Raw genomic sequence first — 16,673 nt, 5'->3', positions numbered from 1 at the left:
TAGGTTCGCATGTAGACTTGGCTGCTAATGCAAAAGATCCACATACCAATGATTAATGTTTGCCAGCCTGTGTGTCTGTGCATGCTAATTTATTAACACACTTCGCATTTTGTTCGTGTGTGTTCGGGAGGTATGACCACCGAAAAATAGGGTAGGACGGGGCAAGATGGCCACCCGGGGCAAGATGAGCACCCCTCCGTTTTACTACTTTTATGATGAATTTTGCCCAAACAACTTCATAATCCGTTAGAATAATGTTCATCCTGTTTGTAAACCTGATAAAAGGTGCTTCATAATGGACGAATTTAAAAATATCTTCAAATTAGTCAATAGCATGGATTTTTAGCATTTTCTTATAAGAAATCATCAGAATAAAATAAGGTTTTTATGTCAGAATCAAATTTTTACCATAATTCTGGTTATCAGCCAACATTACTAGCTTACTGCAAAGCATTTTAATTTACATTAGAAAATATTTTCTAAAAACAAACATTAAAATTTATTCAATTTTAGTTATTAACCTATAATGGGGCAAGATGAGCACTCATTATTCCCCATCAGGGGAATATAGAAAATATTTTGAAATTATTGTAATTCACTCAATAGTGGCGGACATAGGTTTCCGTAACCTCTGCAACTATTTGATTGCGTGAATTCCTGAAAATAAGCAACATAATAATCGTTTATTGTTTTTCGGGTCATTTTGTATAAAGTATTATAAAATCGCATTTTTTTTTCAATAACCGAAAAAAAAGATCATTTTAGAACGTGATACCATAGCTATAAACAAGGTTCACTATATCAATCACTGTATGGCCAATTTATTGTTAAAATATTGTGATTTTAATGAAGTGCTCTTCCTGCCCCGTAGTGGTGCTCGTCTTGCCCCGTAGCATGTTCGAACTGATCATAAAACATCTTTTTTGTTTAGTCAAATAAATCATACTTATTGTGAATTTTGAACCCTCCCATGTTTATGGGTGATAGAAAACATGATATAGTAAAGAACTACTGAGAGGTACTTTGAAAAATTGTGTTAACTTACAATAAACTCAACGTGATCCTTAGGGTGCTCATCTTGCCCCGCCCTACCCTAAAGTTTATTGTATCTTTTCTGTGGTGGCTGCTGCTACTGCTATTATTGTTTTAAGGCATTCTGCATGACGCGCTTCTTGTTCTCTTTTCTCAAAATATTTTGCTCTTTCTCTTGCACCCATACATATGTGAAGGCATGTGATGACAGCAATATAGCTGGCTGACTTCATAACAAAAGATTAACTGTAAATGGTTTGCGAAAAACAGCAAATTTTTTATTGTGATTTTATATTTTCAACATTATTTCATTTTCATTTTGCAGAATTTGGTGGGCAATGAGAGCGCAAGTCAGTCCAAAGCCGATGATAAGGAAGGGTAGAGTAAAGTGGGGCAAAAGTTCGAGTGGGGCAAGAGTTTCTTTTGAAGTTTTTGAGCTCAATTCAAATTATTTCTTTCGGGTGTCAAGGTTGTTCGAAGCCTTTTTGAAAAAGAGTCTTTCACTCCAAAAATTATGAAAATTGATCAATAATTTGAAAAGTTATGACAAAATGTTGGTTTTTGATCAAAAAATTGTAATATGCGATGGTCCTTCCAACGCATGGAATGGAATTGTAATGAAATCGAATTCGATATTTTATTTTGGGGCGTAACTAGGTATATTTTGAAAGTGCTTTAGCATGTATAACTTTTTGCAAAAAAGATTTGAAAATCATATTTTACACATAGTGGGGCAAAAGTTTGAATTGGCCTCCTAAAGTGAGGTTAAGTTTTGTGAAATCCCGTTTCGTATTTTAGTGATTGAGTCGTTTCAGATAAAATTTATTGTGGGATCGGGGTAGAAAAAATCATTTTATCGATAAATTTACCAAAAAAATAATGATTAAACTGATGGGGAACTGGTATTTCCCTTTTAAACTTCCAAATTTTCACGACATAACCTCAACTTTTAATCGCCAATTGTGGGGCAAGAGTTCGAGTCATGTAGCAACTTAAAGTAAAAACCAAAAATTCTGCAAAATGTATGTATTATCTCTAAAAATGATGGAATTAGTGAGAAAATTCGATCAAAGTTGAAAAAAAAATGTTGTTTCATCTGAATTTGGCGGAAAACTACTAATTTTTGGTGTAGTAAATTTAACCCTTATTTGGGTAAAATCCAGATCGAACTTTAAAGTGTATTTCAATTCCAACATCAAATGTAAATTGGTTTTCGGTATTCAGATTACCAAAGTGTCGAAATAGTGTGCTATGGTTAGTGGAAGTCCACAAACACTAGATTCGAACTTTTGCCCCAGTGGTGGGGCAAGAGTTCGAATTAGACACACACATACAAAAAGTGTTGTAACTCAAAATAGAAAAGACATTTGGCGTAACTTTGTTCAGCAAATTTTTAGCTCATGGATGGTAGAATCACCACACGGTATTCATTTATTTTTATCTGCTTCGATTTCTTGAAAAAAGTTGAATTTTCATCTAAGGTCGAACTTTTGCCCCACCTTACTCTAATGGATGAATATTCTTTGCTGACAACACAAACGTCATGGGATAGGAAAAGGGTATTTTGGTGTGGGATTAGGGTGTTGGTACCGATTAAGAAAGGTAAGTTGTTTCCTAGGTTGTTCATGAAAATTTTATAAAAATGCGTAATTATAGGTTAAGCGAGTGGTTTCAGTTAAAAGTTAAACTAAATAAATTAATTTTGCTAATTTATTGGAATAGTGATGTTCAAACAACGTTAAAGAAACTTTTTTGGTAATCTTTGTTCAAACAAATCTATTATTAGAAATGAAATCCGTTCAATGTTACAGGAAGCATATTGTTGATCATGTTTTGAATGGAATAGTTTTCGAAGAAATCTTGTTATTTTAAGCCTTACTTTTATTCCGCAACCATGATTCTTAAGCGATTGATCAACAAAGCGTCATAGAACTCTGTTTAAGAAACGTTGAAAAATAGTTTATAATGTGATGATAAATAGCTGATGGTTTAAATATTGAATTGCAGCTGCACAACCGAGGTATGATCGATGAATAAACATAAATGTCATGACCGATTGAAGTTGAATAGATTCTCATTTTTGGGCGTACACGAGTTTAAGTGCAGTTTTATTGTAACTAAATCAATTATTATTCAACTTATAACTTAACATCGCTGCATTGAGAAACAATCCTTAAATCATAAATTGTTTCTTGTGTTATCTTTATTTTCCATGTACTTCAGGGATAAACACAAACGCTATTGAATCACTTAAGGAAAGCTCGAAGCAATTTTTAAGTTTGATTATGCATGCATTTGATAAGAGTAACGTCGTCAAGAAACAGTCTACAAATAGAGATGTATGTACCAGTGGAACAGCTAATTACAGATACATCATAAAAACTAGGAAAATCTTCAACTGGGCAAAGTTACAGTAGTCATTATATTTACAGTAGGGAAGACTGGGGAGACTTGATCCCTTTTTCGTACAGAATGGAAGGTAAATCTATTGCAAGTTTATACACAACAGAAGGACTTTAAATTATTGTTAAAGTTTTCAAAACTGTGTTTTTATGGAGGCATGTCTTATGATGTATTTTTTAAAAATGAACCACAATTGATCCCCCTTTGAGCACATGGTAAATTTAAAGGGAAAATAACCCCAGAAGCTTCCTATTCATTTTCATTTCAAGTTTCTTGTATTTTTGATGAATATGGTGAATTTGAAATTATAATATTTCCTTAAATTGTTAAGGTTATGCTGTATTTTGAAAATGGGGAGACTTGATCCCTCTTTTTATGGTGTGTAATAAAACAATAATTATCTGACATGTTTTATCAATGAATATACTAGAATTCCGAGTAAATAGAGGCTTCCAAATAGAATTTTATTTTTCACATGTATAATGTGTGTGTAATCCTCGAGGGATCAAGTCTCCCCATGTCACTGTTGTATATACCAAGCCGCATTAATTAAAATATTTATATAACAGCCTTATTTGAATAAATACGTTTGAAAGTATTTTATTTACACAATGTGCTGTAAAATTTTGACACGATTTGGTTCAATTTTTACAAAGTTATTGAGATTTTTCGGAGTCGCCTAAAAGATTTCTGAAGGACTGAAAACAAACCATCAGCCATTAAAAAATAATGCAATGCACAATCAAAATCAATTGTAACCAAAACATTGTCGTCTGTCAAGATGTAGTTTTGGAAAAAATATGCTAGAAGAAAACTGTTTTTGATCCCGAGAAAATATGGGGGGAACAAGTCTCCCCAGGGATCAAGTCTCCTCAGTCTCCCCTATGGCGAATAGAAAATCCTGAAAACTGGAAACTGGAATATCTAATAAAAAAACTAGCAAATTAGAAAAAGTATATGCTTTTAACAGCCTTTGTGTTTTCTCAATCGCATCTAGTGTCAACAGTCGGTACTCAAGTGATCTGATATAAAAATGAAATGTTCAAGGGTGCTTTCAGTCACCGTGGAATAGCAAAAATATTGTTAGTTGGACAGCTGTAAATACCTTGGTCCAAGCCGATATTACTTGAAACATTCAAATGAGTCGGCGCTTATGTGAAGGACAGAAAGTAAACTCGTAATACTTATGCCACTTCCCAGCGGTTTGAAAATACTAGAATTCATCGACAAATGGAACCACCGTGCCATTAAATCTTCCGCTTCCAATTTCTTTTTCTTTTTTGTTACTCTACATTTCCATTGAAACTTGGCCTGCATCTCATCAACTTAGTTTTCTTCGAGCACTTCCACAGTTATTATTTGAAGGGCATCCTTTGCCTGCCAGTGCATAAATTTGTATAATGTGTCTGGCGCCCAGGGAAGTCGAGAAAAGTTCCCAACCAGAACGAACGGGAATCGAGCTCGCCGTCTCCGGATTGGCAACCCAAAACCTAGTCTTATGACTATCTTTTTTTTTCTGAAGAGTGACCAGGTGGAGCTGCAGGACAGCTGATAGCAAAGCCTGGACCCTTTCCCAACTTTCCCCCTACTAGGACTATCAAAACAATTTGTTGTTATGCATTGCATAATAATTTAGTTATGGAAACAAATCAAGTATTACAGAATGTTGTAATATGTATTACTATGGTATGCTCATTTGTTAATAAATGTATAAATAAATTAAAAAAAAACTATTTCGAATACAAAATACTTTAAGAAATCATAAACAAATCATTTTTTCTCGAATTAGTTGAATACTGGCATTATTGCATCAAATCTAAGTATATGTATATCCACAATCATCACACAATCAAAACAAGCCTTCACGTTCATGTATAAGTTTTATGCCATACTTGCCGCAGTAGTTGTGTTTACCAAATATGTTTGTCGTTGTAGAATGAAGCGATGACTACATCAATACAAGCAGCAGCAGCACCAGACGACCACCTACATAAAAGGCACCATTCAATCAACCTGACTAGAAGCAGCAGCAAACATGGCACTATACACCGTTCGTAATTCGCCTTTCTATCGAATTTTTCCTTCCAGCTTCCAAGCACATAGCGACCATTACATTGACATTTTACCACCACATAAACACGCACTGCTGAAGAACATCATCGTCGAACGGTAATTAATCAAAGTAATAGCTCGTTAAAAATTTACACTCATTTGTGGTATGTCAATTTTCCCTTTTCTGCACATTTCTGCATCCAATTTTCACTAATTGCAATTTGTTTCTTCTTCATTAGACTTTACACGTATTCTACGAACACAAACTTCTGCTCACAAGCTACACACTAAACGACCAAGCTTCTACGTGCTCTTGAATTCTGTTTTCATCACTGTTTTCTAAACAAATTTTCAGACCAGACGCGTTCTATTCTTGGCGAGTTTAATACAAGTAAATAGGCAGGCATTCATATTTCCCAACACGCGAGGCACAAAAATATTGCCCGAGACACACGATGAGAAAGTACGGCCAGCCAGGAAACCGAGCAAAACAATACGCGTTAACGTTTCTCCCTCACTCTCGTAAATTCACTTGCCTGTCGCTTCTGGAGTTTCTTTTCTTCTCGGGTTTGCTTCGTCGTTCATTCACCGTTCACTGTTGTCTGTCGATCTTGGTGGGTATCTATCTATTCGCCTGCTGTTTGGGTTCGTACGTGCATCCATGTTCCGTTACTTTGTAAGAGTCTCTTCAACCTCGCTGATATGTAATAGGTGCAGATATTTACAACAGCTATGCGATAAGTGGTGCCATTGCATTCGGTATCGTGAAAAAGTAGGTATACGAAATCAGGAGGATCGGCGTGGATTCAGATGTTTTGCTACAAGACTGACGGGCCGGTACACGCTGTCTGAACTAGCAGATTATAAAAATTGAACGTTCATCGGCTTTTTTTAACAGAATATCAGATTTCAAGCTGTATTTTCATGTGCGGAAATTTTTAAAATACTTCATCGGGGAAATTTTGATCTTTTCATCATTTTAGGTGTTTTTCATACAGATTTGCATGAAATTGTCGTTTTCGATCAATTTCTCTCCCATACAAAATATATGGAAAAAATTTCACCGATAGAATATTTTGAAACCGTCTGCAAATAAAAGTAGCTTGATTACTGATGTTTGGTGGAATAAAACTCGATGTACGTACATTCAAATTTTATAATCTGCTGGTTCAGACATAGCGTGCGGTACATTATAGAAATAATATAGAAAACAAAAAAAAATCCTATCACGCGTTTTCACCACACGATTAAGTAGAAATCTTTAGTCCATTCCACACAGAAATTAACTAAACGCGATGATTAGCTTAACTTATACATACTTTGTAAGGTATCGTTAGGTCAGGATTCACTTCTAAAAGTGACATATTTTTTTGATTTTTAGTCATATCGTGCAGACTATCACGCTGTTACGTTGAGCACATAGTGGCTGAGGTGCGATACAAAGAGATAAGAGATCGGATAAGCGTCGAAGCACACTCTGTGGAAACTATATGCAGAACGCATGAACCGCACATAGTAGATGAGTTGCGATGAGTGCGGAGATGCGATGGAGCTGCTTTGACGCATGTGATCGCAAGAGAACGCAAGAGAATGCTTGTCGGGTATGGATTTTATGATTGCGCTCGTTGTGTATGTAAAGCAATGCACTGCCGGTGGACGCATAATTGTCCCATGTGCAAAAACAGACAATCGAGAAAATCGCGTTCAAAGTTCAAGAAAGGGAAATTCCTCAACAATGAAGCATAAGTGCTGAATCGTGTTATAACATTGACCAATTTTGAATTTGAGCACTAATTTTTGTTTTAGAGCGATTTTATTGTTCCATAGGATTTGCAATGAAACGTGACGCTTTTGCGTCACTTTTTAGAATGTGACAAAACGGCGTTGCAGTTTTTCGACAATTTTCAGAACAAACTAACTCTTTTTATTTCCCTGTATGATAGTACACTATGAATCATGTTCATAAGCTGCAAAATCTCAATATTGCCAAAAATGCACATGGGACAAATATGCTTCCACCGTCAGTGCAGATTTAATGTGTTGGGAATGCTAGTAGGTAATATAAAATGCGTTAATATGTTGTTGTTTTTAAACATAACTCAATGCTTTTTCACATGACATGCATTTTGATGGACCGGACGTAATAAAAATTTATCATTATTGTCTATCGATCACTATGTAAAATAACATATTTCATCGCATATAAAATAGTATTCCATCAAATCGTTTAAGTTTTTACAGCATAATTTTGTTATTATATGTGTATAAGAAAACATTTTATTTTCTCTGTTCGGGATTTGAATCAAGTGATCAATGTTTGATATGGTCGTTTGTCCAGTACATGTTATTCATGTGCAAGTTAGAAAGTTTAAGATTTTATAGTATTCAACTTAATTGCTAAAAGGATTCTGATTGAAAAGTTCTGCTTTTTTCTTTGTCAGGCAAAACTAGATCCCTTAACGAAAATAGTGTGACATCAATTTCGATTGATACTCTTTTACCTAATGGACTGTATCGTTAATTTTGAGTACACCTGAATATTTCTGTATCTGAAAATGTTTTATTTGTCTTGTAAATTAAATTCAATTACATTGTTTATTGACCATCAGAAAAGCCCATGGTATCATTTTATATTTAATTTTTCGTGGATCTTGCCAGCTCTCGCACCTTCTTCTTGGTGGTCTTTATAAGGTTTTGGACAACCGTTCCGTCGATGGTTTTGCTTGGGTTGGCCCAGTTTTTCTTGAATTTGATGACGTCCTCTGCTCCTCTATCCTTTTGCCGTAGTTTCCTTTTCATCAAAGCCAAATACTTCTTAATGTGCCTAATTTGCGGGCAATTTGAAGGGTTCATTGCCTTTTCCACAAATTGAACATTGTTTTCTTCATAACAGTCAAAGGTGTCACGCGCATGGTGGCAGGATGCCATATCCGATCAAAATAATGTAGGACCTTTGTGCTTTCAGATGAGTGGCAGAATTGGTTTCTGGAGGCATTCCTTCCGGTATATTTCGACGTTCATACTTGGGACGGTGAAGAAAGGTGACGATTTCATACCACTTTGACAAATTGCTTGCCTAACTAATACATTTTCCCAACTTTTTTGCAAAAAATCGAATTCTCCGAATTCGGAACATCAGTGCCACGCTTCACAGTGAAAAACTGTGCCCCTGAAAGTGCCTTGTTGTCCAATATGACATACGTTTCATCATCCATGATTATACACAAGCTTGCTATTTGATGAAAACATTCGCGAAATGATGCGATTTGCTTTCGACAACGAATACGTTTTCACCCATCCTCGCTTTATTCAATCAACCTCCCATACGAGTAGCACACGAACGGACTCAACACTAATCAGCATAGTTGACTCTTCCTTTTCGCCGTTGAGCCGTTGCGTTCTAGCCAAGCATCTCTTTTCATCGCTTTCGATGCTTTTCGACAGCTTATCGCGAAGCATCGTTGGCAGGAAGCTTTATTAGTATGGTATCGGTACATGCGAATGTTGCTTCTGTGTGCGTGTCGAGCGTTCATGCCGTAGCTTCGCAAACCAACCTATTCGGTATGGTTCGGCTGTTCGGGCGAGCGTGTGACGGCCCAGTCAGATGTGTGCAAAATCGTTTGTGATTTACATCATGTTCGTTTTGCCACCTCTTTGCTGCTGGTCATCGCTGATCAGTGCACAGTTCATTCGCACGCGATAAATATACAGTTGATGAGTTGTGATGAGCACTAGTGAGGTGATCATTTGCATCATTGATTATACACATGTAATTTTTGCTCAAAACATCGTCGTACAGTTTCCGAGCCCGAGTTTTCACATAATCCGCCAGAATTTGACAGTTTTTTGGACATTTCTGTTTTGGGTAAGTCTTCAGGGAATTACGCTCCTTGGCGCGCTGAACCATACCAATAGTCGTTCCACACTTTTTTGCGCAATCTATGATGAATACCTCCTTTTTTCTTTTGAAGATTTTGCAAATTTTGCTGTCCAAATTTGACTTGGACGCACCTGGTTTTCTGTCGCGTTCGGGTGAGTTTATCAGTGTGTTATGCATACCGAATCTTTTGACAGCATTTTGGACAGAAAAAACGCTAACACCTCCAACTTTTGCTAATTTTCTTAGCGATAATCATTTTTCATAGCAGTACCTGGTCACAATCGATTTTCGCTTCTCATCCGTAAACACTCGCGTTGCTCCACTTGAGGGAAAACTTAACTTTTTATAAAGGTTATCTTTTGTTTACAACGCTAGCAACACATAAACACACAGCAGTTGTCAAAATAAGACTTAGTCTTTTTAATACAGGGCCTCAAAGATGTACTCATAATTAACGATACAGTCCTTATGATGAATATTGTGTACTTATTAGAGACATCTTTTCTCGTAGATATCGCCGAAAATTTTGTAATAAAAAAAACCTATACCCTTAAATAATACATACTTGCCGAATTTTTGTTTCTTTTTGCCGAGGTCAGCACAATCAAGTAATGTTTTAATGCCGAAAATCAGTATAACAGTCTCATATTGATTTAAATTGAAATCAACACTCAGATAGCCCAGTTCGGAAAGTAAAAATATGTGTATACATAAAGACATCGCTCACGCGGATATGATTACATGTTATACATTCTTTTCTCAAATTATTAACTCAATAATCTCAATCTTGTACAGTTACACCAGATTTTTTTAACTGGTCGGTTTTTGCTATTGCAACAGGATCAAAACTGACTAAGTTATAGCAAAAAAAAAACGACCCGCGCAAAACAAAAAGCCGGGTGCATTTTATCTTTCCGCTCTTATAGATGAAACGATCATTTCACTACCCACATCCAAAGAAGCGCTTCAACATACAAGCGACTTCATCGATCAAATCACGCGAATCGTTGATGCGCACGAAATAGGCGAAAAAGGATGTGAAAACAACATGCGCACCCTCATTGAAAACCTCATGCACTATGGCCTATCAAACATCCCTCTTCTCATCTCATAACTTATCGCATCCGATCGCATCTCACCTTACCCACTATGGCCACAGCCTTATTTACTTCACGCGTGAAGCAAATAATCGATCATCCACGTCAGATGGTCGCTTAATGTTTATTCTGAGAACGTGATCTACTCTGTATAGAAAACGTTAATTAGAAATCAACGGCATTACCTGAAGTAACAGACTAAACAAAGTATGATTTAAATTATCAATAAAAAAAATAAATACAGGAATATCATTTCACTATTTCATGTTACTTTACAATGAACATCCTTTGAATTTTCGCATTGAAACAATAGGATGAAACGAGCTCACCCATTTATGTGCCTCCATCCATCGCTGGTTACTGGGATTGCATACAACTACTGCATCATTTATTCTGCAACATATGGGAAACTACGACATTTCCGGCCGACTGGATGCAAGGCGTCTTATAGTAAAGGTACCCAAAAAGGGTGACCTGACTGTATGCGATAATTGACGGGGGCATCATGTTACTGTGCATTGTTCTCAAAGTCCTCTGCAAAGTGATCCTTAACCGGAGGAGAAGACTGACGCAACGCTCCGACGCCAGCAAGCAGGATTCCGTGCCGGACAATCCTGTGTGGACCATATTGTCACACTCCGTATCATTCTGGAGCAAATCAATGAATTCCAAGAGTCTCTCTACCTGATGTTCATTGATTACGAAAAAGCTTTCGACCATCTCAATCACGAAAAGATGTGGGAAGCCCTCCGGCGAAAGGGTCTCCCTGAGAAAATAATCGGCCTCATTGAAGCACAGTACAGGGCATTTTCGTGCACAGTACTGCACAACGATGTCTTGTCCGATCCCATCCGGGTCGTGGTTGGAGTGAGGCAAGGATGTATCCTATCACCGCTACTGTTCGTGAACGTTCGTGCAGCATCGGTCTCGGAATGCGGAATAGCCGATTAGCTCATCAGGCCCATCAGCTGTAGCCTTGGGGCGATTCGTTTTGATCGGAATGGTATTCGTTTATAGTTTGGAACTATTTTTGACTCATTTCATATGTTTAATTGAGTTTCCCTCAGAAAACACACAACATCTCGAAAGATATTCACATCCTTCGCTTCGAATAGCTGTTCAGAGTTCTGGTGTTTACCATCATAGTCATATTGTTTTCTTATTTGCGAGTATCGTTTGCAGTGAAGTACAACATGTTCCGCGGTTTCCATCTCGTGGCAGAAATCGCAGATCTTTCAGCTTCATTTTATGCAGCCAGTATTTGCTGTAGTCGTGCCCGGTGAACAGTCTGCTCAGAGTTCCTATTTCGACTTTGTTCAAAGGCAAGTTATAGTAGCATGGCTTCTCTTTAAATTCAGGTAGAATTTCTGCAAACTTTCGTCCATTTTCGTTGGCGTAATCCTTATACAAGTTGTTCACCTTTTCCTATTTTATTTTCATCAATCGTAGATAAGCGTCCTTCAGTAAAATTGGATGTTCGAAGAGTTCTCCATGCTGTGCTCCGTGTTTGGCCAACGCATCAGCCAGATCGTAGTCTCTGATGTCGATGTGACTTGGAATCCATTGAATATCGACGTTTCATTCCTGACAAGTCCAGATGATTTCATCTGCTTCGAATGTCGCTGGTTGTGATCCAACAGTATACAGGACGACAGCGAATCCGTAAAAATTACTGTATCGCTCGCATGGTGCGCTCTGATTTCGTTTGTTGCTACTTTTATTGCTAAAAGTTCGGCCGTCATGATCGATGTTTGGTGTTCCAGTCTCAGCAAAATCCTGCGGTTGCTAAACTCCACGAAGATTTCAATTCCACAAGTTCCATCCAAACTAGATGCATCTGTGTAAATTTTACGTCTGGTCTTGTGCTTCCCATTGAGAAGTCCTAATGCTATTTGTTTCATCATCCTCGTATTTTCGTATTTAGCTTCTTGAACACGGCTCACGCTCATATTGATGGTGACCTCATTTTTTTTTCTTCTAAACCATAGGGGGATAATCTGCTCAACAGACACCCTAACAGGAAGGTTAGGGTAGTGTAGGTCTGAGGCCGTCTTCTACAACAAAAGTAAAAGCCAGGACTACTCTCTCCTCGTACCCACTAAACCATTCCTATGGTCGCCAAACCCTACGTCTCTCCGGAACCACCAAGAAGGTATTGCTTCAGAGAGGGGTTAGTGCACATCGCACCCTCAAGGTTAGCTGCGTAGCCTAGCAGCAACGAACATCGATGACTCGCTCTGTAGAGTCCATCACGGTAACATGCTGGCACTTAGCCAGTTTCCCGAGTGGTCCTCGCCACTCCCTTTGTCCCTCGACCGCAGGGCACCGGTATGACCTACGAAGCCGACTCCGAACCCCTGGAGTCTACGCGCCACCTCCTCTGTAGCTCCCAGATATGGCTGATAGCCGTTGAAACGGCGTTCCAGCCAAACTCATCCCTACACATCCTCTGGACCAAGTTGTCCGGGTTTGTGTCCTCCCCGCATGTGGCAAGCATGCGGTCACGCATTGTGCGAAAATGCGGGCACACGAACAAAACGTGTTCCGCCGTTTCCTCTAAACCATTGCACACTGGGCATTCGGGAGAATCCGCATGCCCGAAACGGTGTAGATACTGTCGGAAGCAACCATGACCTGTAAGGACCTGTGTCAGGTGGAATGTAACTTCCCCATGGCGCCTATTAATCCAACTATCTACCCTCGGTATCAACCTATGGGTCCACCTTCCTTTGGTGGAACTGTCCCACGCGCGCATCAATTGACCATAGAGGCCATCCTGGCAGTCCTGCGTATGCCTCTTGTGCCGCGCATTTCGAAGCACTGCATGTCCTCACTGATAAGAATGCTGATAGGCACCATACCAGTAATGACGCAGAGAGTGTCGTGTGACACGGTACGGTAAGCGCTCGCAACGTAGCAACACTAGCCAGAAGCTTGCGCTTACTGGTGTAGGTACACCGCAGAGCTATTGGACATCATCCGGGACAGTGCCGCAATAGCTGTGGAGGCTCTTTTACAGGCATAATCGACGTGGCTACCGAAGGTAAGCTTGTCGTCGATCATCACGCCCAAGTGTTTGACGGAGCGCTTTGACAGGATAGTGCACTCTCCTACACTGATCTCCGTCTGCTGCTCCGACTTCCGGTTGTTAACAACCGTCACCTCTGTCTTGTGGTGAACCAGCTCCAGTTTCCTGGATCGCATCCACGCCTCCACAACCTTGATCGAGTGGTCGGTAGTCAACTTCACCTCCTCGATTGTTCACCGTAGACTTCGAGCATAATGTCGTCGGCAAATCCGACAATCTCCACTTCCACTGGGTACTCTAACCTCAACACCTCGTCGTACATGACATTCGATAACACCGGACACAGAATGGAACCTTGCGAGACTCCTGGGGTTATGTGTGAAAGCACTTCCGACCCACCTCCGTGTCGTAGACTAGTACACGATTCTGAAAGTAACTTCCGAGAATCTTGTACAGGTACTCCGGTATGCCCAGACGCAAGAGCGCATGAGCAATAGCAGACCAGCTGGCGCAGGGCAGCAGGGACGGATGTCCTGGGGCCTGACGCACCCCCCCCGCTTGCGAGTCAGCCGCGTAGTTGCCGGCTAAGAATAGGACTACTAACCCCAATTCAAGGTGTCAAGCGACCCGTGCCGAGGAATGAGTGATCGAGGGGGTGAAAAAGATGCTCGATCTTTAACGGAGCCTGTGGGGCACCTGGGCACCCCCCACAGTAAGCTGTCCCTTACCGCGTTAATGCAGAGCTCTGGCGTGGTGGACATTCTTTCTCGTGCGACTCGTGGGAATAAAATATGAGTAACAAACCAATACAGAAATCAAGTGTAGCAGATAGTAGTGGTGGGATCAACCCCTTCGCAAGAAGCGGGTTGATGAGATCTCCGACAAGGAGAAGTGAGGAGATAGGCGCTGGGAGTTGCGTACGCAGCTCAAGCGTGGGTGCTCCAGTCCACTTCCCGGCAAGCCAGCCGGTGGAGGTTATGGACGGAGCGTGGTTGTTGAGGGCCGTCAACCGAGGATCCAAAGGACGGTCCGCAATAGAGGTGGCTGAGCAGCAGCTTGGCAAAATCATCGACTTTGCGTCCACTAAGTCGAATATAAGCAAGGACCTGAAAACGGCCTTGCTTCGACTTAGGGCGTCGATCGACAATGCCAAGCAGGAGCACGCGGCACTCGCGTTGCTGACTGCTGCAGCAGCGGAGCCTGCAAATGAGAAAGTGCCGAAGTTTACCCAAACGGAGGCCTTCTCCTTCGCAGGAAGTCCGAATAAGGCGGAAGCGACTGCTCGCAACAAACGGGGCAAGCAATCGCAGAAGCGGGCGAGGCAACCGTCAGGTGAGGAGCTGTCTGGCGGTGCCCGCAAGGCCAGGCGAATCATTACCCCGAAAGTCGGTAATAATGCCGGAAGGTCGGACCCCAGCCAGGGTTCCCGGAAAGCTGGGAAGGGTGGGCCTGAAAAGGCTGGCCCGTCCCGGAACGATGGGAACAAGGGGTTGCGACCGCTAGTGGGCCCTCAACAGCCACAGAGTAGGGCGATCCAAGGGGTGGACCCCCCTTGGACGAAGGTAGAGCGGAAGAGGAAGAAGAAGGCGAATCCGCAGGTAGTAGCGCAGGACGCCAAGCCAAGGCGTAGGAGGGCAGGTGCCAAGCGCGAAAAAGGCGACGCTATCGTCATCAAGACGGAACAGTCCAAGTACTCGGACGTCTTGAAGATGATGCGAAGCGACGCCAAGCTTGAGGGTCTTGGAGCCGACGTACGCAGTATTAGACGTACTCGTACGGGCGAGATGATCCTGGAGCTGAAGCGCCAGAAGGAGCACAAGGGCGCCGCCTATAAGAGGCTGGCAGAAGAGGTCCTTGGTGAGGGTGTGCAGGTGAGGGCTCTGACACATGAGGCGACTCTGAAGGTCAAAGACATCGATGAGATCACCGAAGTGGAAGAGCTCGTCACGGCACTGCGGCAACAGTGCGATGTGCAGGTGGCCGCCGCAGCCGTTAAGCTACGGAAAGGGCCAGCAGGGACACAGATAGCTTTGGTTCAGCTACCTGTGGCGGACGTCAAAAAGTCCGTTAAAGTAGGGAGCATAAAGGTGGGTTGGTGTGTATGTCACCTGACATTCCACGAGCCACCAGAGGTTTGCTTCAGGTGTCTGGAACCAGGACACAAGTCGTGGGACTGCAAAGGCCCCGACAGGCGCAAACTGTGCAGGCGATGCGGCGCTGAAGGTCATAAGGCCCAAAGCTGCACGAGTCCGCCCATCTGCATGATCTGTACCGGGAAATCCTCGAACAACAGACATCCGATGGGTGGTCCAAGGTGCCCGGCCTTCAAGAAAGCCGCAGTGAACAACAAATCACAGTGCAGGTAACGCAGCTGAACCTAAACCACTGTGATGCGGCTCAGCAACTGCTTTGTCAGGCAGTTTCTGAGTGGGAGACGGATATCGCCATCATATCGGACCCATACCGAGTACCCGCCGGCAACGGCAACTGGGTCGCGGATGGGACCAGAAAAATGGCGGCGATATGGACGACGGGTAAATACCCCGTTCAGGAGTTGGTGTCTACTACCTATGAGGGCTTCGTGGTCGCCAAAGTAAACGGGGTCTTCTTCTGTAGCTGTTATGCGCCTCCGCGGTGGCCGATCGAGCAGTTCACGCAAATGCTGGACCGCTTAACGACCGTGCTAACAGGGCGAAGGCCGGTGGTAATAGCGGGCGACTTTAATGCCTGGGCCGTGGAATGGGGAAGCCGTTTCACGAACCAGCGGGGTCAGATCCTGCTAGAAACACTGGCCATCTTAGATGTCGACTTGGCTAATGTCGGTACCAAGAGTACCTTTAGTCGAAACGGAGCGGAGTCAATTATTGACGTGACCTTTTGTAGTCCTGGCCTAACAAGTAGTTCGAACTGGAGAGTAGATAATGGCTACACTCACAGCGACCACCTGGCGGTTCGCTACAGTATCGACTACAATAACAGCAGACAGCGGATAGAAGAAGAGGCGGCTAGGCCAAGGCCAAGCCCTCGCAGGTGGAAGACATCATACTTCAACGAAGGGGTATTTAGGGAGGCGCTCCGCCGTGAGCGAAACTTAATCGGTTTAGACGGCGACGAGCTGGTAGCGGTGCTCTCACGTGCGTGTGATGCGACCATGCCTAGGCGAGTCCACCCTAGAAATGGG

General features: G+C 41.7%; 1 protein-coding gene across 4 annotated transcripts in view; it reads right to left on the bottom strand.

Moving 5' to 3' along the window:
• LOC109409124 (nipped-B protein) overlaps positions 1-16,673 on the bottom strand; it is a 104,381-nt gene that overhangs the window by 76,397 nt on the left and 11,311 nt on the right. The window contains exon 1 of one of the 4 annotated variants that reach the window (XM_062849664.1): positions 47-279. The exons of the other annotated variants lie outside the window; for them this stretch is intronic. The gene's annotated coding sequence lies outside the window, so the exon portion shown is untranslated. Of the gene's footprint in view, positions 1-46; positions 280-16,673 lie in introns of those variants that run through there. 4 annotated transcript variants of the gene reach the window in all.

This window comes from Aedes albopictus, chromosome 2 (genome assembly GCF_035046485.1).
Source record: "Aedes albopictus strain Foshan chromosome 2, AalbF5, whole genome shotgun sequence".
Classification (NCBI taxonomy): domain Eukaryota; kingdom Metazoa; phylum Arthropoda; class Insecta; order Diptera; family Culicidae; genus Aedes; species Aedes albopictus.
Note: the sequence above shows the minus strand (reverse complement) of the source record. Positions and strands in the feature narration are given on the sequence as shown.